This window comes from Vulpes vulpes, chromosome 5 (assembly GCF_048418805.1).
Source record: "Vulpes vulpes isolate BD-2025 chromosome 5, VulVul3, whole genome shotgun sequence".
Classification (NCBI taxonomy): Eukaryota; Metazoa; Chordata; class Mammalia; order Carnivora; family Canidae; genus Vulpes; species Vulpes vulpes.
Genome location: NC_132784.1, coordinates 80542144 through 80567253, shown reverse-complemented (window position 1 = coordinate 80567253; position 25110 = coordinate 80542144). Strand labels below are relative to the sequence as shown.

General features: G+C 36.2%; 2 protein-coding genes across 16 annotated transcripts in view; one reads left to right on the top strand and one right to left on the bottom strand.

Annotated features, from left to right (window-relative positions):
• Positions 1 to 25110, bottom strand: part of DNAJC24 (DnaJ heat shock protein family (Hsp40) member C24) — a 126547-nt gene that overhangs the window by 83615 nt on the left and 17822 nt on the right. The window lies entirely within an intron of this gene.
• Positions 1 to 25110, top strand: part of IMMP1L (inner mitochondrial membrane peptidase subunit 1) — a 128238-nt gene that overhangs the window by 99685 nt on the left and 3443 nt on the right. The gene's annotated exons all lie outside the window — the stretch shown is intronic.

Sequence of the window (25110 nt, the reverse complement as noted above, 5' to 3'; positions counted from 1 at the left end):
CATGGGTGAGGGGGGAGGGCAGAGGAAGAGAGAGAATCTCAAGCAGACTTCCCATCCCACATGGAACAACCATGGGGCTCAATCTCAGGACCCTGAGATCATGACCTGAGCCAAAACCAAGAGCAGACACTCAACCAACTGAGCTATCCAAGTGCTCTAGTAAGAAACTTTAAAGAACTCAACACAACATTTGGATGTAAATTAATTCATTGTAAATCTTTCACTTATATTTTCCAAATCTAAGACATTTTTTTAAATGTTTTCAATGTGCAGTAATTTTTAAAAGTATTTGGTCAAAACAAAAACACTTTATACCAATTCATCAATTCTCAAACGTGAATGTGGCTTATTAGATACCTCACTTATATTATCTCCTTTTTCCTCTATATTCTCCATGGTTCTTCCTTCTCTTTTTATTTTTTTATTTTTATTTTTTTAAGAGAATGGATTTTTTTTTTAATTTTTTATTTATTTATGATAGTCACAGAGAGAGAGAGAGAGAGAGAGAGAGAGAGGCAGAGACACAGGCAGAGGGAGAAGCAGGCTCCATGCACCAGGAGCCTGATGTGGGATTCGATCCAGGGTCTCCAGGATGGCGCCCTGGGCCAAAGGCAGGCGCCAAACCGCTGCGCCACTCAGGGATCCCTCCTTCTCTTTTTATTTATCAGTTCTGAAAGAATATTCCATTTGCATTGCCGAGTCTTTCAACAAATAAGTGAGGAAAGGTTATCTAAATGTAGAGACATTTCACTTAAATGATGTGGGGATATCACAATAGCAGATATTCAAATATGTCATATTTTCACTCAAGTTAACAAGGAACTACTTGATACTATTCAACTAGAATTTGCTACCAGTAATTATTCTGAATGCTTTATAAAATATATTAAAGAACATATCTTAATTTTAAAAGTTACTTTAGGGGGCACCAGGGTGGCTCAGTTGGTTAAGCATCTGCCTTTGGCTCAGATCATGATCCCAGGGTCCTAAGATGGAGCCCAGGTAGGGCTCTCTGCTCAGTAGGGAGTCTGCTTCTCCCTCTCCCTCTGCTTCTCCCCCTGCTCATGCTCGCTCTCTCTCAAATAAATAAAATCTTAAAAAATATATATCTTAGGAATTTCCTTTGAACTTAGTAGACTAGTTTTCTCCCTTTAGTCCTTGTTCTTTTTCTTCAAAGTTTTTATAATAAAACAGGCAAAAAAACCCCACCATTTTTATATTTCATGACATTAGTATGGTTAGCTCACATACTCATCAACTAATAATGGCATAATCACTTAAATTCTTTCATTAAAAGACATTGAAAGAACATGAAACATTTACAGGTGCAGGGCAGGCCAGGTGGGCTCAGCGGTTTAGCGCCACCTTCAGCCCAGGGTGTGATCCTGAAGACGCAGGATTGAGTCTCATTTCAGGCTCCCTGCATGGAGCTTGCCTCTCTCTTTCTCTGCATCTCTCAGGAATAAATAAATAAAATCTTAAAAAAAAAAAGAAGAAAAATTTACAGGTACAATGTCATGTATTATACAAGTTATTAAGTCCAAAGTCATTCAGTGAATTGTGGCAAGGAACATGAAGTAATGTGACTTCAATCCTCAATCTAGAATTCAGAAAGTATGTAAATTTTTATTCATAATGTAGACTACTGGTTCTGACAGTGAGTTTGTTTTCATGCTGAACTTTTCACACTGCTGATGATCCTTACTAGCAAAGCAAAGCTATTGTGTTATCTGGTTGCACAGAAGAACATCATGCATGCTGAGAGAAAGATTATAGGGCAAACAAAGAGAATAAGGCTTCCATTTTCCTTTTGGCAAACTATTTCTCTTCCTATGCCAAATCTAAGGGTTATCAACATTTAAATATTTAAGATAATTAATATAATGACAAGAAAAGGAAGGGAAACTAAGGCTTTACAGTTTCATCTTCTTATGGCCATGATTTATCAAATGATGCTCATAAAAAGTGATTCCCATACCAAACCAAATCAGAGTTTGCTATGTAAAGTTGTCTAGCTGACCCATTTTTCTAACACCGCATGAAGAAGATTTGGGTAACAAGCCTTACCGGGAAAGCCCTACAAAATCAAGAATTAGTTTGTGGCCACCCAAAACTAAAAGCTATCACTAAATTTTACTGAGTCATGTATCAACTCTACGATAGTCAAAGCATAATTCAATTTCCTTACTAACTTTGTATTTTCCTGACTGGTATTTTAAATAAGCAACTCACCATCTGAGGCCTAATCTGTTGTGCTATTAGAATGCAATGAATTTCATTCCATGATGCACAGTCCAATTAAAAATTGCAATTATTAGCAAGTAAATAAATATGTCATTTAGGGTGCGAAAAGCCTCAATCCAATCCATTTTGACAGCAAGCTCCAGAATGAAATGAGGTCTAAAAGAAAACACATTCTGTCATAGGCTGATAACCTAAAGATATCAGGTCCTAATCCCTGGTACCCGTACAATGTTACTTTATTAGAAAAAAGATCTTCGAAGATGTAACTTGAAGATCTTTAAATAGAGATTATTCTGAATTACCAAAGTGGGCCCTAAATATAATCCAAGTACTCTTATAAGAAAGAGACAGAAGGAAATTTGACACACAGAGGAGAAGATGATATGAAGACCATTCAGAGACACAAAGAGGGATCTGAAATAATGGCATTAAAGATTGGGAATGATGAGGCCAGAAGCCAAGGAATGCTGGCAGCCAGTCGCAGCTAGAAGAGACAAGAAATGGACTCTCTCCTAGAGCCTTGACTTTGGCCCAGTTATACAGATTTTGGATTTCTAGACTCCCCAGAATTATGAAAGAATACATTTCTGTTGTTTTAAGCCACCAAGTTTGTAGTAACTTGTTTGGGCAGCTACAAGAAATCAAACAGTGTATAAATACATTTGTGGTATATGTGGAAATACAAAGGATCTAGAACAGGCAAAGAATCTTGAAATAGAACAAAGCTGAAGAACTTACATTACCTGCTTTACAGATTTGTTACAGTAACGAAGACTGTAGTACTGGTTTGTAAATATATCCAAATAAATCACTAGAACAGAATAAAGAGTCTAGAAGAAACGGATTTTCAACAAAGGTGCCAAGGCAATTCCATAAACTGAATTGAAACACAACTGGATGCCATCTGGAAAAAATTAACCTCAACCCCTATCTCATTTCATATACCAGAATTAATGCAAAATGAAGGAGTCATAAACATAAATGTTTCACATAGCTTCTAGAAGGAAATACATGAGAATATCTTTGCCCCTTCGGGTAGGCAGACTGCTTTGACAGAAAACAAAAAGCACAAACACTAATGATAAAAAAATGGATAAAATGAACATCAAAATTTTAAAATTTTCTGCTCAGCAAAGAACACCAATTAAGAAAATAGACAAGCTGCAGATTGGTTTTAAAAAACTGATTAAATATATATCTAACACAAGATTTGCATCTAGAATATTCAACAATAACAAAATCTTATAAATCAATGATAAAAAGACATACTAATAAAAAATCAGGGAGGAAAAACAAGAGACTTTGTCAAAAGAAGATAGATGAATAGACTATGTGCACATGAACTTGTGCTCAAACTTTTTCATTAGTTATCAGGAAAATGTACATAAAAATTATGAAATACTACTAAACACCTAATAGAATGGCTAAAACAAAAAAGAATGATAACACTAAATGTTGGTGAAGATAAAGAATAACTAGAACTTTCATATGGTGCTAGGATGAAACTGATAATTTCTGACAAAAACACAAATATACCTATTCTGTGGTCAAATAATTTTGGATATTTACTCTTGAATATTTACTTAAAAGAAATGAAACATAAAAACAAATGTTCACTAAAGACTTATTAAACAAAGATACTCACCACCTTATTCACAATAGCCAAAAACTAGAACCATAAAATTTATCAACAGGAGAATGGATTAGTAGTAATATGTCCATATATAAAGTAATATTATTCAACAGTAAAAAAGAAAAAAATGATATACTTAATAACATATATGAATATCGACATTATGTTGGGCAACAACAAAAGAGTACATACTATATAATTACATTGATATGAAATTCAAATTCAGACAAAACTAATCTATAGTGATAGAAATTAAAAGTTGGTTTCCAGATGAGAATAGGGGCTGGAATTTAACTGCAGAGGGGCACAGGAAATTTTCTGGAGGAATGGAAAAATTCAATATTTTGTTTGGGATGGTGGTTATATGGTATCAAATCTCACCACAATGAACATTAAGAGCTGTACATTTTCACTATATATTGACCACATCTCATTAGAAAAACATCTTTAAGGGTGCCTGGGTGGCTCAGCCAGTTAAGCATCTGCCTCGGCTCAGGTCATGATCCCAGGGTCCTAAGATTGCGTCCCCCATTAGGCTCCCTGCTCAGTGGAGAGTCTGCTTCTCTCTCTCCCTCTGCCCCTGCTCTCTTTTGCTCTTAAATAAATAAAATATTTTTAAAAAATCTTTAGACATGCCTAAAATTATTAAAAGAGATTTAGAAAATCTTCCAAAGCCATAAAGAAAAAAAATTAGAAATTTCTTCCAATATTAAAACAGATAAATACAATCAAAACATAGAAAACTCAAAGACTAATACAAATCAGTGAAAAGCTATTATATTAAATTATAGACTCTATAAAAATATAGTTTTATTACTTTCAAGTTCCATATACCAACCTTCAAGCACTTTAAAACATTTTAAAAAGTTAAGTATTGCTGAGCAGTGGACTAAGTACATTCAAAATTAAAATATCATAAATATGTCACAATACTAAAAATATCGAGCGCTGTCTCTCTGTGATTCTTTATTACATTACAGACGTGGCTGTCTCCAAAGTTTTAGCAAACTGCTATTGTACTATTCTCAAATGACTTCATATTCACAACTTTATGATCTGTTTAACCTCTTTACATTTGAGGGAAATCTATTAATTACACAGACCTATGTTCTTTAAATCCCCATGTCACTAACTGAGGATGAGAAAAATAAACACAAACAAAAGATTAAAAACTGTCTTGATCTGAAAATATAAGATCATTCATGCAACTACAAGATATACAAAAAAATATGTAATATTTTATCAGGATTAATATATGTTACTTATATCCTAACTAATTATGTAATTGATAACTAATGCTTTCATTATGGGCTCTTAGTTCTGACTGAGTTTCTATGGCAAAGGGTTGTCCAATATGGAACATTTTATTTCAGATTTTCTCCATGTAAGAATTCCAAGTGCTTCTAAATTACTAATTCTGGGGTGACTGTCACAGTGTGTCAGCCCAGGGCAACTCAAAATGTGGTCCTCAGATTTGCAACATCAGCATTATCTGAGAGCTCATTAGAAGATGGCCCCATCCCAAATCTAGGGGGTGAGGGATGGGGGTAGGAAGTAGGGGCAGAATCTGTGTCTAAACAAACTCTCCAGGCAATTATTATGCATGCTAAAGTCTGAGAAGCACAACGTTGGCCTCTACTGCTTAAAACACAGAATTAAGTGCAAGTCAGAAAATTAGTGCTCATAAATATTTCTCCTTGACAGATGCGTCCTTCCAAGTGTGTATCCACACACAAAAAAAGAAAAAACTGCTCAATGAGTGACACTCTTCGATTGTTAACCTAGACCACCACCATGAAAATTACATAAAGTATTCTAAGTCATAAATTTTTTGATATTTGATACCTTTTGTTCACTAATCATAAATGCCAGCCCCTTTATTTCATTGTTTGCACAAATGCCAACACTGATGATGAAGAACCTGATGAAATCTGAACAATATGCCAGTGGTATTTTAACCTGTTGATTTTTTTTTTTTTTTAGAGGAGGATACAATTTATATCAGGCTTCAGCTACCGAATGCTACAATAATGTCCACTGATAGGCTAAATACAGAGACAAGTGTTTTCCTACTAGAAGGGACAAAAGTTGAAGTATGTATAAGTTGTGAGAAGAGCATAATAACACTGCAAAAATTCTAGCAACTTCTGGGCAGCCCCGGTGGTGCAGCGGTTTAGCGCCGCCTGCAGCCCAGGGCGTGATCCTGGAGACCCGGGATCAAGTCCCACATCGGGCTTCCTGCATGGAGCCTGCTTCTCCCTCTGCCTGTGTCTCTGCTTCTCTTTATCTCTCTCTGTGTCTCTCATGAATAAATAAAATTAAAAAATCTTTAAAAAAACAAAAACAAAAAATTCTAGCAACTTCTAAAAGATTTTAGTGCAAATTCATATATTCATTAACTCCAAATAACCTTTTCTAATAGCTAAGCAAAATGTAAATTTGAAATGAAACTATTTCTTTAAAGAAAGTACATAAGGCAGTTTTATGATAAACTGCCTACCATACAACAAGATATTAATTCAGGTCACCTAAAAAGAGGTCCACCTGTTTTAATGCCTTTCTTACATTCCTTTTTTAAAAGATACATTGCTTTATTTTACTAATAGCTTACTATTTATATCTAAAATTGAATAAAAAGTTGGGGAATCATACATTAATCCTTTATTACACATTTGTGATTATGCTGTTTTGATTTCTAAAATATTGATGGCAAAAAGGAAGTAAAAATTAACTATGAAAAGGATTCTGAGCAAACTGAATTAAACAAAAATTCCCAAATTGTCATACTGACATTATTTGATCAAAGTGGACCCTGAGGACACAGGACTTTGGTTTTCCTCTGTGTAATAGATGAGTTTAATACCATTAATAGGATGCTAGTTCTCCATTTCTAGCTTCAAATGTTCTTGAATTCCTGAACCAAATTTCAAAATACCTCCTAAACGCTATCTTACCAGTACCACTTAGGTCATGTCCAAATCCAACTGATTATCTGGACTCTAAAATTAGTTCCGCCTCCTGTTGAATTCCTTATTCTGTTAAAATCACCACTATGCTCAATAAAAGCTGAATGAGTAAAGAGAATAATAAATACATTTTCTAATATTCCAGGCTACAATTATCAGGGTAATTCTCCTTACCTTCATCCCATGAACCACGAAATTGGACAGATTCTGTCTACACGATGTCCTTTCTATTCCCAATGCCAAACCTAGTTCAAATGAAAAGTAGCTCTTACCTGTTCTCTAGCATTCACCTTCTAATAGCTGTCCAGGCCATGCACCTGATTCCAAGTTCACGTGCCTTGCCTTAAAACTCTGACCATGTCATTCCCCAGCTCAAAAATTTTAATAGGTAATCTACTGTACAATGGATTACAGTCCTATTCTTTACCCTTAGAGGTGAAGTCCTCCAATAAAAAAAACTCTAAGCTACGATTCCAGCTCTATCTAAGTATCATAGATACAGCATTTATGTCTAGTCATTCCAGACCAGTCCTTCAGATATCAACCCATAAATAAGCATACCTATGTTTTCATGCCTTATTTATGCTATTCTCTCCACTGAAACATCCTCTACCAGTTCAAATGCATCTCTTCCATGAAGCCATGTTTAATATCCCTACTCAGAAGGGATGATATGTGTGTCTGTGTGTGTCCTTTTGAACTCCTTCAGTATTCCTAATTTTCAAGGAATTTATAGTTACTTGTGGACTCAGCCCTCCCCTAAAATACCCAATACAAATACTATGTATTAACTATAACTGTATCTCTCCAGAGATTAGCACAATGCCCCTCTGCACAAATATCCTCCATAAATACTTGTTTATTTAAGTTGTACATGTAACTTCCCCCAAAAGTACAAAATCTGAAACTTCCTGATTTTAGTCAGCACTGGATAGAAGGAGTAAATTTTAGGTTTAATCTGGGTTTTGCATTTTTCTATCTTTGTTTTCATACTCTTTCCTAGCAAACAACTATTAACTTTGTCATTCTATTCGGTTGATGCATGAACATATATGATTCAGGGATACGCTTCAGCCCAATGGTCTTCTTCAAATATTTTCCAAACTGAAGAATGAGATACAGACTACATACATACTTACTAAGAGGAATGAATTCAAGAGTACACAAAAAAAGAATGGATGTGTAACTGTGGGATGTATGAATATGGAAAAGGTTGAATCTTTAAAAAAAAAAAAAAAAAAGTCCTTAATTTCCTTTTCTCTATCTCCGCTCAGTTTTCACAAGTGTTCATGTTTCCTATACAAATTCTGTGCTACCAAAAAGAGAGTATCATAACACCAGAATCTTATCACTATCACTTCTAAAAGAGAGCTAGATGGCACTGAGTTTTGGGCTTTTTCTGCCAATGATTAATGGGACAGTTCAAGTATTGTCTTTCCCATTCGAGTATTGTCTTTCCAAGCCCTAACAGGCCCAATGTCGAATTTCCATGACATCACAGTGGATACACATTCCAAACAGACTATAATGCAGAATATCATTAAGGAACTTCAAACTACAGCACACATAGAAACATTGAATAAAAGCTTATTGTGGATCACTTTTATTTAGTCTTCTTGTTTTCGTGAGTTCAGTCCTCACTACAGTTTGAGGTACTCATCACCTCTAAAAATAGTAAAAACTCATTTCTTCAGACACTGGCTGTGAAAGAAAATTGAAAAGGTCAAGTTAAGGGAATTATGTAAGAGGTCGTTAGTAAATCTGACCACAATAATATCTGACAGCAAGAATACCACTGTCCAATGTTTTCACTGATGAAGAACTACTTTTAATTTACCAAAGTATTAAACCTAGGCTCTATTAAAACAGTTCATGAAAATTAGTAGTTTCTTAATCTTTGATAATTTTATAAAAACCAAGGATGTTCTCCTCAAAAGTGTTTATCACATTCCTAATTTTCCCTCCTTCCAAAAGAAGACAAAGAGAGAAACTGTTCAGCCACTAGAAGTTAATTCCAAATAACTGTGTACTACTTTGCTCTTATTTTCTAAACACTATGGCAGTCACAGGAACCCTCCCCAACACTTCCTTTTTTTTTTTTTTTAAGATTTTATTTTATTTATTCATGAGAGAGAGAGAGAGGCAGAGACACAGGCAGAGGGAGAAGTAAGCTCCATGCAGGGAGCCCAACACGGAACTCGATCCCAGGACTCCAGGATCACACCCTGGGCCAAAGGCAGACGCCAAACCACTGAGCCACCCAGGGATCCCCTAAACCTCTCCCAACCACTGCCTTTTCTCTCTCTCTTTTTTTTTAACTTTTGTATATTATCTCTAGCACCAATGTGGGGCTCGAACTCGCAACCCAAAGATCAATAACTGAGCCAGTCAGGCAGCCCCATCTACTTCTGTCACAAAACAACCTCTCATGCTCTGCTCTTCTCCAGTCTCCCCACAAAACTCCTCTAATGTATGTCCCAGATCCCAAGAGTTCTGTGCTGTAACAGTCCCAAGCTGAAAAGCTCTGGTTGAGTCCTGGTCAGCTGAGGCGGAGCCATTTCTGAGAATTTCCTTTCCTTCCGGATTTGAGTGGTAGGAGGCCAGAATTTCTGCTATGGTTGGTAGTATTGCCACTATGAACCAGAAAACAAGAATCAAGCATCGAAGGAGAGAGGCCATGGACCAGTTGGGCCTCTGAGGTTTATAGAAGGAAAGGATGAAGGCAACAGGGTCTCTTAACCAACTTGTAAGAAACCAGGGCTGAGGCAGAACAATTTACAATATGACAAACTTCTACAACAGCCTTCTCTATACAAGGATTTACCTGGGAAAGGAAGAAATAATTCTTTGGGTATAGGAACATCTTCCTACCATACTTCTCCTTGGTCCTGCTTGCTATAATTTCCAATGGTTATTATTCTTCCAAATATACAATGAGGGAGGCCCCTGGGTGGCTCAGCGGTTAAGCATCTGCCTTTGGCTCAGGTAGTGATCCTGGAGTACTGGGATGAGTCCTGCAGACATCTCTTTGGTCTACCAGAATTGCTAATGATTGCTCTATTCCCTCAAAGAGCCATTTCAACACCATATTTTTAAAGAGACTTTTCAGTCTTCTGAACATAGTTATCTTTAAAACTTCTTCTAAATGTCACTAGGATATTGACTGCCTGTGAAACCGTATCAAGAGACTGGATTCTGAGATCACTGCAAGTTCTAAGGAGAGGTAAAAGAGACAAAAAGGAACAAGGAGGAGGAGGAAGATAGGAAGGAGAAAGCAAAAGAAGGGGAGACTACAGGAGAAGGGGAAGAAGAGAAGACGAGTAAGGAGAATAAGAGGAAAAGGAAGGCTGAGGACAAAGTGAAGCAGCAAGAGACTGAAAACACTGAAGGAAAACAAAGCCATGCAATACTTAGAGTAGGTGCTGCCATTTTCAAATAAAGAATTAAGAGGTCAACTGTACAAACGGGATTCACAGAAATGAAATGAAAGAGGTAAAATATGAGGCTGAGTAACACAATTATGGTAATCTATGCAAAACCTTTTCAAAGCCAACTGACCTCTCCACTATACTTGGAACCAGGAGAATTACTAACTCTAATTTTTTTAAAGATTTTATTTATCTATTCATGAGAGACACACACAGAGAGAAAGATAGGCAGAGACACAGGCAGAGGGAGAAGCAGGCTCCATGCAGGGAGCCTGATGTGAGACTCGATCCCAGGTCTCCAGGATCACACCCTGGGCTGAAGGCAGCGCTAAACCGCTGAGCCACCCGGGCTGCCCAAGATTCACTAACTCTAAAATATAATCTCCCATCAATTCCTTTGGCTAGTCACATGCCTGGTTTTTTTTGTTGTTGTTAACTATATCCAAGTGTGATAACAGCTGTTTCTCTGCACATAAGACTTCTACACAAACAATTTAAATCTTGTGCAAGGGGTTACATTATATTCAATTTAAATATAAAGCTGGACACCGCCACCCCCCAAAGCCTATCAGGCAGGTTTTCAATGATATGGTCCACATGAGTCAGCTACACAGAGACTTCCAAGGTAAATGTTCTGCCTCCAAATCCCCCAGTGATAACTAGCAGCAGTGGCTAATTTCACCTGCCCTCTGGGTTCAGGAAAGACGTGGTTTTTGTATAATTAAGAACTTAAGAAACTTAGACCAAACTAAAGTCATCTCTGCTAAATAAGGGTAGTGACGTACAGCTACAGATCCTACAAAGCTCCTCTCCTGTAGCAACTCTGACCTCTGCTCTGTGGCCATCAGGTACTGTGTTCTGTCAACACTTTCATGCTCTTCTTTCATTAATTGATCATTGGGTGCTCTACCCTTGAGACAGAAAATAGAGACAACATGAGAGAGAAGCTCATGGATTTTTATTTTATGTAGTTCCTATTTGAGTCAACACCGAAATGGTTTCCTCTACAAGTTATCTACTTCTGTTTGCAGAAGTGCTCCCACTGACCTAAAGTGCACAGATTTTCCTTAAATAAAATATAAATTCTATTGATTTAACTTTATAAGCTAAAGGAAACTACAATGGGAATGAAATGTATACTATAAAGAATTGACATGTTCATATGTTAACTTCTAAATTTAATGGTGTGATGAAAGGCAAAGGCTGGAAAGGTGATGGCAATTCTCAATTCTAACTACCTAGTGATGAGGGCAAATCACCTAAAATAAAACACAATAAACAAGAGAACTGACTTTGTCACTGACAGAAACTCATGGGCTTTAAAAAAAAAAAAGGCATTTAAATAACTGTAGTTAAGCTCAATGCACCTAATATACTCCTTTTTTGAAGCAGAGGCCTAACTAAGCTTCTGAGGATGCTGAGAAAACACATATCCTCTGAGATAATTTTTGGTTTTCCTTATTGCAAATCACTGTTATTATGAAACAGCCATTAAACAGTTGGTGAGGAAGTGTTGTTAAGATGGTGCAGTAGTAATTTCATAATGAATCTGAATACAGTTTAGGTAGGCGAGAGAGAAAGACACATTGACTGACATAGGTGGGTTTGTTGTTCACTTTTGTAGGACCCCCTACAAGGTGAAAACAAGATGATGTTACAAAAAGTTAGGTATAAAAGTACTGCCATTTTGTCCTTTACACTTCGACACTACATTAAGATTATGAATGCTTAAAAAAAAAAAATGTACAAAGGTAAAATCAAGTACAACACACTACTGCCACCTAATGCTTAGTAAAATATTGCCTAAAGAAGCAGTAAACAACTCAGTCATTGTTTCATGCAAATTTAACAGCTGAAACATGATTTTTAAAATGTTTTAACATTTTTAAGATTTTGTGATTCAGAAATAGAAGATATAATTCATGTGCAAGACTGGTAGCCCAAAAATGTGTTTATCCACTGCAAAAATACTTACCAACCACCTTACTACAAGTCAGATATTGTGCTAGCTGATGAAGATCCAATGATGAATACAATGGGATCTCTGCCCTTAAGAGACTCAAAGTCCAGTGGGGGACAGCAGACCTATAAACAATTCATTATAATACAATGGAAAGGATGAAGTGTTAAGAAAAGATGACAGTATGGAAAAGGTGTTAACTTAGAATAAATTAGGGAAGGTTTCTTAATTAAAGTGACACTTGACTGAGTTTTGTAGGATGAATAGGAGTTGGCCTGGGGAAGAATTGTGGAAGGGAGAGAGAAGGGAAAGGCATTCCAGGCAGAGAGAAACAGCAAATACACTAAAGGAAAGGACTAAGCTGGACATTAGAGTTATGAATAGCAGAATACTAAGTTAATACTAAGTTATACTGGGAAGGAGAAAAATAATTGGAAGAAAAGTAATGAGAGATGAAGCTGAGAGGTAGAATTGGGTTCAGATCATAAAAGAACTTTTAGTACACTAACAGATATGGAGTTTTCCCTACTTAAAACTCCACATTGCTTGCATGATAGAGAGATAATAATTTGTTTCAAAAACAAGAAAATTTAATAAAAAACAGAACAAAACAAAAAATAAATATTAAAAATAAAATAAAATGACCCCCAAGAATAGTATGAATGCTCTCTAGTATTCCCAAGTACAAGAAGCCTGTGATGTGCTTAATAGAGGAAAATCTGTATTTTAGATAAGCTTCTTCCTTCAGGCAGGAGTTATAGTTCTTCCTGCCCTGAATTCAAATTCAGTGAATTAACAATATATATTAAAATGTCTTTAAACAGAAGCACACATAAAACAAGACTATGTACTGATGGTAAGATGGAATGAGTAAGGAGGAAAGGTAGGAGGACTGACAATAAGGAAAGTACTACACTCACTCACTCCTGAGGAAATATGCTAAAGATGCTGAAAATAGAAGGCAGGAGTCAAGGGAAAAGGTGGGAAGCTGGGGAATTTGGAAGTCACCTGTGAAGCAGATAAAGCTACAGGGATATACAAAGAGCAGTCCTTCTCAACTTTGAGTTAGGAACTCTTCCAAGAATGTGACAAAAAATATAAAGTAAGGGAGATACACAATTTGCATACAATTGAGGGATAAACAGACCTCCAAAAGCACCAGACATCAGATTAAGAGTCCCTATTTTAGGGGGTGCCTGGCTGGCTCAGTCTGAAGAGCATGCTATCCTAGATCTTAGGGGTTGCAAGTTTGAGGCTCATGCAGGATGTAGCGATTACTTAACAAACTAACTACATTAAAAAAAAGAGTTCTTAATTTAGTAATAAGTGAAGAAAGTAAAAGATTAAAGTCAGTAACATTTACATCAGATAGAGGAAAAGATGCTGAAAAATAAAATATAGCAGAGAGCAACAAAGCATCAGGACTCCACAGACACACAGGGAGGAAGGAGTTTCAAGGCAGATGGAAGACATGTAAGAGTAGCAAATGTCATGGTTAATGCACTGAATGTGGCAAGTAGGTGCCATTTAGAAGAATGCCAGTGGTGAAAGAGAGTGGGTTGAGAAGGAAATGGATGGCAGTCAAGTAATGTTTGCCAAGGAAGAAGTAAGGAGTGACAACCAGAGTAATCAGGGCCAAGGGAGAATTTCTTGAAAGACATTCTACTGATGAGTGAAGGAAGCTAATAGAAAGGGAGGCTTAAAATAGGAAGAGAAAACTGGAGCAGCATTGATCATAGAACAGGAAATATCGAGTTCTTATTCTAGCTTTATGTGACCTTAGAAAAGTCATTCAACTGTACAAAACCTCCTCACCTGAAAAATGGAAAGAATACTTGCTAAACTATAAGCTACTAATGAAAGTGAAGACGTTTGTCCATATTACCACTAACTATATTTGTAGCACCTGGCACACAAAAGACAATAAATACTTGGTTCCTGAATAAATCTGTCCATATACCTCACATTGTTTTGTAAAAATAAATGACAGTATAAGCAAACATAATTTTGAATACAATTTAAAAATGTTTTTAAATACGGGTGGTAGAAGAGGACCAGAGCAAGCCCTGTAAATATAAATACATATCAATGCAGTTAATCCACATTATTCATAGATTCCATATCTGTAAATTTGCCTAGTTGTGAAAATTATTTTATAACCCCCAAATCAACACTTGCAATACTTTCACAGTAATTCATGGAAATGCCAGAGTGGTGAAAAACTTCAGTCTCTCAAGATGCATGTTCCCAACTGTTTCAGTTCTCATAATGTATGAAAATAAGTGTCCCTTTTTACATTCTACTAAGTGCCACATTATTTTTTTTTGCATTTTTGTGCTTTTTGTTATTTTTACCTTTTTTTTAAAGATTTTATTTATTTATGCATGAGACACAGAGAGAGAGAGAGAGAGGCAGAGACACAGGCAGAGAGAGAAGCAAGCTCCATGCAGGGAGCCTGATGTGGGACTTGATCCCAGGACTCCAGGATCATGCCCTGGGCCAAAGGTAGGTGCTAAACCACTGAGCCACCCAGGGATCCCTTTGTCAATTTTACCTTTTAAAATGACTCCCAAGATGGCAAATCGAACTTCAATTAAGAAAATAAATAATAAAAAACAAAACAAAAAATATTAAAAATAAAATGACCCCCAGAATAGTATGAATGCTCTCTAGTGTTCCCAAGCACAAGAAGCCTGTGATGTGCTTAACAGAGGAAAATTCCTATTTTAGATAAGCTTCTTCCTTCAGGCAGGAGTTATAGTTCTTCCTGCCATGAATTCAAATTCAATGAATTAACAATATATATTAAAATGTCTTTAAACAGAAGCGCACATAAAACAAGACTATGTACTGATCACTTGATGAAAAACGTTGTGACCGGAGGCTTGTAGGAACCTAACCTTGTATTTCCCCTAGAAGCAATGATTCAGTGTTTGCTGATTCTGTGTTTGTGGCAATTTTATAGAATATAATTATAGCAAATAAGAATTGATCCACAATAATATAAATATATATCTTACAATTAATTTATGCCCCATCTCATCCCCCTTAGAGAGAGCTCTCTCTGTCCTGTCTGTCCTACCACACCCCAAGAAGATGGCATTCAGAGCACAGTTAGAGATTTCTAGATAGTCATCAGAGTTTGAAGGAGTTCCGGATGTAAACCAGTCACTAGAAGAGTAATTTCTAAAATTTGCTTAATGTATCTGAGAGAATCACGGCCCATACAAAACAGGATTAAATAACCAGGTTTTTTGGCCTTTTTCATTATGCACCAATAAACTGTTCTCGTTGAGTACTTCACCACTTGAAACTCATTTTAACACTGACTTCCTTGGAGCCCAAAACTAAAACTGTAGAATAATTTGTTATATTATTTTAAGATAATTTAAAATAACAAGATAGTATTCAAGAGTCACGGTTATTATTATGAGGCAGTCAGGTCAAAACTGAAAGACATATTAAAATGGGTAACTGGAGCCTTTTAAAAGGCTTTTTTAAAGTCCTATAATTTTAATGACTATAATTTCTCCTTCCTAAGTATTCTTTGCTTAGTAAACTAAAAACTATAAACTTATATTCCCTGTTTTGTTTTTCAGATACTGCCCTTTACGTATCTAATTCATTTATTCCTCCTGCTCTCGATATTCTCTTCTGCATCACTATTTCAAGTTCTCAAAAATGTAGGTCTTCAAACTATTGAAAACCTAAAGCAAAAAAGGTTCTACACTCTTCGCTGAATTATTAAAAATGAAATGTAACAGCTGGATAGCCTTGGAGGATAGGTGTAGACAAAACATTGGCTCCACGATTGCGGCAGGTGAAATCAATTCACATGCTGTGGCTCTATTCTGCCTTCAGTTCACATGGGTCAAGGACTATCTAACATCATCACTGAACCTGTAAGGAATAACAGGAAAGAGAGGACGGTACTGCAACCCACCTAGAGAGGCCCGAATAACAGGAGCCAACTGCCTTCTTAACCCCCTTATTCTATTTCAGCAAAATTCAGTGCAACTCAATCAGTGCATGCAGTGAGAGTCTATTATAGAAGGCACAAGAACTTGGTACTACCAAGGACAAAAAATGACTGAGACAGGATACCTGCCTTCAAAGACTTGAATTCTAGCTGAGAGGCAACTGTAGGCCTAAGTAATTACAGTAAAAACAGGATGTGGTCAGTGGGAGAGCAGAATTACAATATACCAATGAGACACAGAGGGGATACTTTTTTGACCAGGTATAAGGGAAAACTTCAGAAAGGGAGATCTTGAGTTGTACTCTCAATGAGAAGTGCACTTCCTCCCATTGAATGGAGAAGAATGGGAAGAAGGGGAAGAGGACTTTTTATTTCTAGTGGTGGTAGGGGCTAAGTCATTCAAACCAACTTCCCACTGAAAACAACTGAAAAACCCTACATGGAGCCTGCTTGTGTCTGCCTCTCTCTCTGTGTCTCTAATGAATAAATGGAATCTCAAAAAAAAAGAGTATTTTGCCTATTCTAGAAAGTATCCTAAAAATGAACTTTCATTTTCATAACCCCACTTGGGTTAGGATGGTTACACACATCAGAAAGGGGATGACTGGAGGAAGAAAGAACAGGTTGTGGAATAGAAGACAAGAAAGCTGAAACATAATCTAACACCTACCTGTACAAAGGAGACCCATTCTGTACATTAGAGGAGTGGCTGAGTCCAGCGTGGGCAGGATACATTGTCACACTTATTGGCCCTTGTCCTTCTTTCCTGACAATACAGCAACCCAGAGTAGGGGCACTTCTCTTACACAAACTACAAGCAAAGGGGCACCTGGGTGGCTCTGTAGGTTAAGCATCCAAATCTTGGTTTTAGCTCAGGTCAGCTTTGGGTTGCAGGATTAAGCCCGACATAGGGTTCCATGCACAGCAGGGAATCTGCTTGAGGATTTCTATCCCCCTCCCACTGCCTCACTCCCTGCTCATATTCTCTCTCCCTCTCTAAAGTAAATATTTTTTGAAAATCTGACAAGCAGAATCTGCAGTACAACCTTGCTCTCCCATTTCTGCGATTTGCAGGCAACAGCACTAATTTCTCTAACGGAACACTTACAGAGGAGGGGGAGTTTCATATGTGTCAAGGTCCAAAGGCAATGTGAAAATTTAATCATTGAACACCAATAAAAAATAAATTTATTATTTTAAAAAAAATTAATCAAAACTACACTGGAGGGCAGCCCCGGTGGCTCAGCAGTTTAGCGCCGCTTGCAGCCCAGGGCGTGATCCTGGAGACCTGGGATCAAGTCCCACGTCAGGCTCCCTGCATGGAGCCTGCTTCTCCCTCTGCCTGTGTCTCTGCCTCTCTCTCTCTCTCTCTCTGTGTCACTCATGAATAAAAAAATAAAAAAATAAAAAAATAAAAACTACACTGGAGGGGCACCCAGTTGCTTAGTTGGTTGGGCGTCTGACACCTGATTCAGCTTGGATCATGATCTCAGGGTCGTGAGTCATGTTGGGCTCTGCATTCAGCCAGGAGTCCACTTCAGGATTCTCTCTCTCTTTCCCTCCCTTTGCCCCATCCACCACTCATGCTCTCACTCTCTAAAATAAATTAATCTTAAAAAGAAAAAAAAAAAAACTAGACTTGAAATTCTTTATGTTTTCCATTAAGTACAGTAATTTTAAGTATTACAACTCTATATAGCAATTTGTGTGTGTAACACATACAGTAATGAATATCTGATAAAAAGCACACATCCAAAATATAATTACATTTTTTAACATTTTCTAAGCTGAACACTAATAATTAAATTTGCATAGCATAATGCTATATTTTTATATGGCTCTAATTGCATCTTGGGCATAATTTCTAGTGATGATGATAAATAAGCCATGACATGCAAGACATTGGCTTGATGTTTTACACTCATTATTTCATTTAATCTTGATAAAAAAAAAAGAACCAGAAAAATCTTATCTTGATTTTCACAGATAAGGAAACCTAGGCTGAGGGAGGTTAAGCTAATCCTCCTGGATCACACAGATCATTAACAACAAAGGTGAGATTCAAAGACAGAACAACAAAATTGTAAAATATTAAAAAAAAAAAAAAAAGGATGTCTGGGTGGCTGAGCAGTTGAGCATCTGCTTTTGGCTCAGGGCGTGATCCCAGAGTCCCAGATCGAGCCCCACATCGGGCACCCCACAGGGAGCCTGCTTCTCCCTCTACCTGTGTCTGCCTCTCTCTGCGTCTCTCATGAATAAATAAATAAAATCCTTAAAAACAAAACAAAACAAAACAAAAAAAACACCAAAGACAGTACAAAAAGATACAAAGCCAGGACTCTGAATCACTGTTCTAAACAGACTTCCCTATGACAACTACATTTTAGAATTTATATTTTGTATATATCATAGCATTTATTATACTAGATACTAGGATTTAAACATGTGTCTTCTTCCTAACAATAAACTGTTATATCCAAAGCACCTAGAATAATGCCTAGAAATACAATAGGTACTAACTCTAACAAATGTTGAATGAGGGGATGAACGACTGAAGACAAACCCAGATTGTTTCAATCATCATAAACAGATATGAATCCATACATAACTAATTTGAAAGCACAATTCTTTTAAAAAAATTTTTTTGGACCAACTTCTGAGAATGTTAAGAATTATATTTTGTATTTTTGAATACTTGAAACAGTGAAAAGGCAACGTTTAGTTTAAGCTGCTTCAAGGAAAGACAGTCTTTTCTGAGAGATCTTATCCATATGCTGTACCAAGGATGGTGCTCAATTTGCAGTCAGTATGTCAAAAAGTCTAAAATTTAAAAAAAAAAATAAAAAAGTCTAAAAGTATAAGAAGAGGCTTTATATTCTATTACTGAGTTTAATAATCTACTTGATCTTTAATTAGAACATAATGTGGGCAAAACAGCGTTAATTTTATGACACAGAAAATAATTTAAGCATACATTTATATAATATTAAGAATAAATTAATTTGAAAATAAAGGAAAAATTAGTCAAAACACAAATAACCTTAACAATTAAAAGGGGATTAATGAGCTAAAATCCATGATTAACTTTAAGACAAATTTTAAAAGTGTTTCATATCTCAGATGGCATGGTTTATGAATACCTTGCAAGATGAATTACTATTTGTAAAACATGTAAACCCCAGGCAACTCACTTCTAACATAGCCCAAATGTGCTAACCAGACTTCTTATACAGCATTTTTGTGGAAAGCATATTATGTAATATGCTATAATAAGGTTAACTCTTTAGGAGTAGATAAAAGTTATATAAATTCATCTCTCTTTAGAAGTCATAATTAATTTGGTTGATTAAAGTCCAAATAAAACATCAAGAAATTTTTAGTGCTTATAACAATGACAAAAGAAATCTATAGTGATAGTTAAAGTAGACCCATGGTTGCCTAGGGAAGAAGGGGGAACATAAATGAACTTTCCGGTATGATGAAAATGTTCTGTATCTTGATATGGTGGTAGTGGTTATACAGGAATAGTCCATCAAAACTCATTACTAAACTAGGTACATACATTTCACTGTATACAAATTATACTTCAATATTTTTTAATGCCTAAAAGAAATACATCCTAAGAATATTATAAAGTTCTAGCTATTTTAATAGAAAAAGTGGAACAACAATACTCTAGTGAATTTCAACACTTTAACAAATGTGTGGTATTAATTCCTTTGGGAAGCACTGGGCAAAACGTCTTTTGGGTATTTGCTTTTTTTTTGTTACCTTGGCATAACTGAAAACAATATACACCAAATCATCAGGAAATTCTAAATGTAAATGTATTTTAAAACAAAATATTTACTTACCCCATTTTAACTTTTCTTTAACATTATCATTTTACACAAGTTTTGAAAATAATTTTTGATCTGTAACATCGTATTATTTGATTTTGAGTATTTAGCATGTATCTTTGTTCAACCTTTCTGTGGTCAATAATCTCATTTCTCCAATCTAACAGTCTTCTGTAGCAAAGGCCCCTTCATGTTCTGACTTTCTATAATTCTTTTAGTCAGAATCTCTGAAATTCTATGATGTTTTTAAGCTAGGCAATGAGATAAATATAACAATGCCCTAAATGACTCCTTCATGGATTTTTCTATCAGCTACAGAAGTCAGATCATAATTAGAAAATTATTTTGAGATTTCTTTCATTTTCTAAAAAAACAAATTATGAGGCACTTATACTGAGATTAAATTTTAAAAGAATTGTCAGTGATAGAATTTCAGGCAAGCCTGTGAAGAGAATATTTATCTTAAACACATGACAAACTGGAGACAGATTATCACAGCAGTCTCAACACTATTTTTTTTCTATCTAGAGTGTGTGGATAATCAACAGAACAATCTGGGATTACCACAAGAAAGTTACTTACAGTATGATAAACTAGGAAAAAATTCTCAGACCCAGGGAGTCAACTAGATGACACCTGAAGATATACAAAAGAACTACAGAAGAAACAAATTCTAAACTGGCTGGCTGGCTTGAGAGAGAGAGAGAGAAAACATAAGCAGGAGAGGGAGGGGGCAGAGAAAGAGAGAGAGAACCTTAAGCAAGCTCCACACTCAACATAGAGCCCAAAATGGGGCTAGATCTCACCTGAGCAGACATTAAGAGTTGGACATCTAATCCAGTGAGCCACCCAGGAGCCCCACAGAGCAGGCTTTAAAAAGTAACAGCACAAGCAACTCTTTTACAAATGAAACTCTGGCCCATGAAGTTAATATGACTTAAGACATACCCTACTTGGATGTGCATGATTTTAGCAGAAATAGGAAGGGTAAGAGAGGGTAAATTTCTTTTTTCCCTTCCTCCCAGCTTTTGAAATGTTATTAACATAACACTGCCTTCAAGTACACAACGATGATGTAATGTATTTTTCTTTTTCAAGGTTTTATTTAAATTTAACTTAGTTAACATACAGTGTAATAGTAGTTTCAGGTGTAGAATTTAGTGATTCATCCCTTATATACAATGCCCAGCACTCATCACAAAAAGTGCCTTAACATCCATCACCCATTTAGCCCATCCCCCCACCCACCTCCCTTCCAGTAACCCTCACTTTGTTCCCTATTGTTAAGAGCCTGTTTTCTGGTTTGCCCCTCTTTTTTCCTCCCCCACCCATGTTTATCTTTTTTGTTTCCTGAATTCCACATGAGTGTAATCACATGGTATATATGTTTCTCTGATTTATTTCACTTAGCATGATACTCTCTAGCTCCATTCACATCGTTCCAAATGGCAAAATCTCACCTTTTTAATGGCAGAGTAATACCAATGAGACATATTTATAAATTGTGAAATAATTACCACAATAAGATTAGACACATCCCTCACCTCACAGTTTTTTGTTTGAATTGTTTTGTTTGTGGTGAGAACTTTTAAGATTTACTCTCTTAGCAACTTTTCAAGTATACAATATAGTACTGCTAATCATAGTCATTATGCTGTACATTACATCCCCAAGGTTTATATTCTAATTAGAAGTTGGTTCTGTTTGACCACTTTCATCCATTCCATCCAGCCTCCATCCCCAATTCTAGCAAGGATCAATCTGTATCTAAGACTATGAGCTTGGTTTTTTCACATTCCATGATGAGTTTTTATTTAAATTCTTGTTAGTTAACATACAGTGTAATACTGGTTTCAGGAGTAGAATTTAGTGATTCATCACTTACATATCGTACCCAATGATGAGCTTATTAAATTACTTATTTTCATATTCCCCAGGAACTGGGGAAAAGTCTATGTCATTTATTAGTAACAAGGCACAGTAAAAGTTCAGGTTTCCACACCACCACACTGCCATCTTTCATCTTCCACCAAATTTCTGGTGTAATTTTCATTCATTTCTATTAAATAATGCACTGGGTCAGATAATGTATCCTTTTAAACAGTAGAGCCAATTTATCCAATTTCCAATTTTTAAAACATTTAGTTAAGTCTGTTAATCAAGTTGTGATTTTTAAGGGGATTTGATTGGTCCTAAGACAGTCTACTAATTCTATGTAATTTCAGGTGCTATTCTGTGTTGCTTAGCTATCCATAGTTGCCAAATGTTTTCAGCTGCTGTATCTAATGGACTCTGTTTCAGCCAGCAGCCTTCTTGGCCACTCTAAACAATATGTGCAACTGTTGGCCACACCTTCTTTTTTCCGTGACTGTAGTAATATTCCACTCTCCTTGTTAGACTACTATTATCTCTAGCCACCACTTTTTAGTTTCTTCATGAAGAACCATTCCCTAAGGTTCTGTTCTGGGAAACCAAAACATGCTATATTCCCACCTCCTCAGTCCTAGGGTAAATCTTATGGAGTCAATGCCTAATGTATGGCTTTTCACCTTGACCTCTCTTGAGTTATAGTTGCACTCCCACCTAGCAACTGGAAATCTTTACATGGCCTCGTAAGTGTAAATCTTCCCCTGACAAATCACACTCAACTTGCTCTTTAAACACCAAACATCTTTCCCCCAGAAAACTTCCTCTTCTTCTGTTCCTTATCTTACTTACCTAAGAAAATCATCTGCCTCCTTAATATTAAACTCAAAAATCACAAATTCATTTTCAACTCTTCATTTCCTGATATATTCAGTGATTGAATCTGCCTCTATATTCTTTTTTACCTCTTCTCTTCCATTTTACTCCCAATACTAATACAATGAATGGTTCTAGTCTTCATTATTTCATGGATTAATTGTTGCAAAGGCAATATTCTATCTCAAAAATTTTCTCTTACAATATGTCTCTAAGCTCATCAACAAACAACCAGAAGAATCAAAAAGTGAATGTAATATCATCGCCCAAAGTTCAAAATCAGAAGAAAGTTGCATTTCCATGAGCTGACAATGGCTTTTGTAAACCAAATAATGACAAAGATACACAGGAGAAAAAAATAGCAAAAGAAAAGACACAAAAATAAAACAGGGAAAAGAAGAACAGCAGCCAAAAAAAGGGCAAAAGAAATAATGACTCTCTTTAGAGCAGTAAGAGGAATGAGAAGCAGTCAAAAAGAAGTAGTAATAGAGGGAAGAGGGAAATTTCAACAAAGGGCAAGAGTGGGGAGATACTCAATATGGGAATGTAACAGCCCTATATACCTCAAGCATCCACAATAAAGGAGTTAACAAAACAGCAAAAACATGATGAATTTAGCTAACAATCAACCAACTGCCTTTGAGATATTTTTCTTTTTAATTTAGAAAAGCACAGATTTTCTGAATAGTACAATATTACATGATGGGTAATAGCATCTCCAGAACTGAAAAGAAACTCTGCGCTAAATTCTTTATTCACTTGTTAAAATACATTTTTTTTCTGAAATATGACCCAGTCCCCTACCTTCTTAAAGAAAATATGCACAAAAACCACAATGAGATACCATCTGACACCAATCAGAATGACTAAAATTAAGTCAGGAGAGGGCAGCCCCAGTGGCTCAGCAGTTTAGTGCCACCTTCAGCCCAGGGCGTGAACCTGGAGACCCGGGATGGAGCCCCACGTCAGGCTCCCTGCATGGTGCCTGCTTCTCCCTCTGCCTGTGTCTCTGCTCTGCTCCCCGGTCTCTCATGAATAAATAAATAAATTCTTAATAAAACAATTAAATTAAGTCAGGAGACAACAGATGTTGGTGAGGATACACAGAAAGGGGAACTTTCTTACACTGTTGGTGGGAATGCAAGCTGATGCAGCCACTCTGGAAAAAAGTAGAGGTTCCTCAAAAAGTTAAAAACAGAGCTACCCTATGAACCAGCAATTGCTCTACTAGGAATTTATCCAAAGGTTACAAACATAGTGTTTTGAAGGGGCATCTGCACCCCAATGTTTATAGCAGCAATGCCCACAATAGCCAAAATATAGAAAGAGCCAGGATGTCCATCAACAAATGAATAGCTAAGCTAGATGTGGTAGACATATACAATGGAATATTACTTAGCCATCAAAAAACTGAAATCTGGCCATTTGCAATGACATGGATGGAACTAGAGGGTATTACACTAAGTGAAATAAGTCACAGAAAGACAAATACCATATGATTTCACTCATGGAATTTAACAATACAGATGAACACAGGCAAAGGGGAGGAAAAATAAAATGAAAATGGGGAGAAAAACCTTAAGAGACTCTTAACTCTCTTTACGAAATAAACTGAGGATTGCTGTAGGGGAGATGGGGGGGATGGGGTAACTGGGTGATAGGCATTAAGATGAGCACTTGAAGTAATGAGCACTGGGTATTGTATGCAACTGATGAATCACTAAATTCTACTTCTGAATCTATTAATAGATAAGAAAAAAAATAAGCACATAAAACATGCACATAAAATATGCACAATTATTTCTATTCATGACAAACACTGCAGTGCTCAATATTAATGCCACACTAGATAAGAAGTATAATAGTAGACATATGATAGAACCTTGCTACCATCTACAAATAATAGTCTCCACGAGATACCTATGTTAAACATCTTGCATCTGTGTGACACCCAGATGACAATTAACCACATTAGAAAAAATTATGATGTTTATTGGAAGTTATACTCTTCTGATTTTTACTTACAAAACCCACAGATTTTTCACAAAATTTCTCTTACTGCCAAAGCACCTTTCCTATAATCAAGATCACTTTGCTTTGTAATACAGGCAAAAGTCCTGTTTCAAGAATTGTCCTTAGCTCTCTTCAATTGTGGTAATTTTCCTCCGACACAGGTATCCTTTCTACCTTCTTTTTCAAGATTCTAAAATGTATTACATAACTAGCTTAATGCTAATCTATATATATAACCACTTGTAATCAAAAGAGAACCTCTGAATACCCACATAAGTATTAAGTGGCATTTTATACCCTTCCAAT